This window comes from Fukomys damarensis, unplaced genomic scaffold, assembly GCF_012274545.1.
Source record: "Fukomys damarensis isolate Sample0158 unplaced genomic scaffold, DMR_v1.0_HiC HiC_scaffold_14, whole genome shotgun sequence".
NCBI lineage: Eukaryota > Metazoa > Chordata > Mammalia > Rodentia > Bathyergidae > Fukomys > Fukomys damarensis.
In genome coordinates this window covers 35,515,669-35,518,202 of record NW_022900926.1, presented here as the reverse complement: position 1 = coordinate 35,518,202, position 2,534 = coordinate 35,515,669, and positions in this window count along the sequence as shown.

The following is a 2,534-nucleotide window of genomic DNA, read 5'->3' as shown; positions in this document are numbered from 1 at the left end:
AGACAGGGTCTCATTACATAGTTGAGACTGACCTGGAACTCACTATGTAGCCCAGGCTGGTGTTGAACTCACAGTGATCCTCCTGCCTCAGCCTCCCAAATGCTGGGATTACAAGCAGGTGCCACCATGTCCAGCTGGTCATGCCTTTTTAAAGATTATTATTTTTATTGTATCCTATATAAATAGTACAGTGTCATCCACTGTTTTAAATAGAAATACACTTGTCATTTTGACTTTTTTTAAATTACATTTTGCCTTTTCACATGAGTATATAAAAGGATTCTGATTTTCACCCAATACTTTAAAAATGGTTGCTGCCATTTTTTTTCAGTTTTTTGTAAAAGTATTTTAAATGTATCATAATGAAATTCTTATTGTTCAGAATGAGTAAGAAAGTTTTCTCTAAGTCATATTATTTTTTTAAAATTACATTTGCCTTTTTTAACATCAATACTTTACATTCTAATTACTCAAACTTATGGAAATATTCTAACATGTAGATTTGGTCACCTGTAACTTTATACTGTTTTAAAAAATAAAACCCCAAAGCATGTTTTTATAACTGCTCCTGAAGAGGACATAAAAGCAAGATATATATTTAATACAAAGTATCAGACAAGACAGTGTTTGTTACTAGCAAAGGAACTTTTGAGGATTTCATTTAAATAGCAAGCCGCAGTGCTTAAGTGTGTGTATCTGTCTCTCCATACCAAGGACCCCCGTTTGCATCTCCTAAGAGCGTTCGCCCCTGAATCTTTCTTCCCCACTTCGTTCTCTGCACCTTCTGTTTTAGTTCTGTCCTTGTCCCCCATGCCTCTGACCCCAAATCTCTACTCCTTAGTAAGTGTCTCTCTGCCCATGTAGGAGGAAAATACAATAAATCCAGATGTTTCTCAAGGCCATCCTAAATATTGAGTAGATGTGTCAATAATTTGTATAAATGTAATCCCTGCTCCTGATAACCTGCAGACAATGAAAATTTCAGCAACAATTTGGTACACAATGCTGCAGGAGCAGTAATTTTAGAAGGTAGCAGCACTAGAGGAGAATAAGGAAAGTATAGTGCTAGGCCCCAGGCCTCTGGTTCAGTCCTAGCCATTTGACTAGTTTTTAGCCAGATGCTTACCCTTCCAGTTATACTTTCCAAGAAATTATAGCATTTCATGGGGACAAAAGTTAAAAGATCACATTTCAGAAAGTGTAACCCATGATCTAATAGTAATGTGTCACAGATGCCATTGAACTGAGCAGTGGGTTTGGAGCTTTAGCGTCAGATTCTCTTGGAAACAACTCGTTAAATTGCTGAAATATACCTGCAGTATCTGTAGTGTCCACCAGATGGCGATAGAGGATTTGTATTTTTTTACTAGTTTCAAGCAATGCTGTCTGCCGGTTTAGGGGCCATGCTTTGAGAGCCCTGATGCTGAGCTTTGTCCTGAGAGTAGTTTCGTCTCTCTGTTACAGGTATTTTGGCTGTCCCTGCTGTTCTGGAACATCTTAGGTAGTATACTTACTGACTTAACTTTTTTTTTTTTCCTTTTTTATTGAGGTTATTGGTACAATCTAGGTATACAATACAGTTACATTCATCATTGGGATTCTGTACCTTTACATAATAGGTCTTGATTCTCATTTTTCCCCTTGTCCCTGCCCTCCCTTCACCCCCTCCTCCCCTCCCCATTTACAAACACTTTATTTCCATTTTTTTCAGTTTCTCATATTTTTTTCCTCTCCCTTATTACCTTTCCCCCACCCTTCCCACTTTCCTTACACCTTTAGCCCTTTACTTCCTATTTCACATTATTTATTGTCTCATTAGGATCCTGTGTACTATTATAGTTTTTCACACCAAAGAAACTATTCAGTATTTCAGTTAAAGAAATCGCTGTATGAACATTAAAAATAGGCAATCCTAAAATAAAACTAAAAAGGAAAGTAAGAGAAAAGGCAATGATGTAACATCAAAATAATCCTTAATTCTGGAGATGAAAATGGTCCCTGAACATATTTAAATTGTTTCTCGCTCTTATAGTCTTATCTTATTCTTTTTTCATTATTTAGAGAATACTTTAATAGTTTCTGTAACAAAACCCACGTAGATATGACCTTACATATTTAGTACGATGTGTTACCCCTGTACACATGGAAAAAAAATAAAATAAAATAAATTAACATTTCTAGACCAATATGGCTGTCCATTTCTGTACAATGCCAAGTCAACACAGTAAATTGGGATGACTTTTTCCAAAGTTGGCAGCACCGTTAAAGTTTCCCAAAATTCAATTTATATATATACATGTGTATGTGTGTGTGTGTGTGTGTGTGTGTGTGTGTATATATATATATATGTATATATATACAAAGACTATTAATAGTATGTTATGCATCGATAGCAGCAACAGCTTTTCCAGGTTCTGCAGTCATCTGAACAAAATTATAGACATTCAGCACATTCCATTAAAAGAAAAAACAAAAACAAAAAAAAAGAAAAGAATAATATCCAGACAACAGCAAAGTTCTGTTGCTGTTGTGGT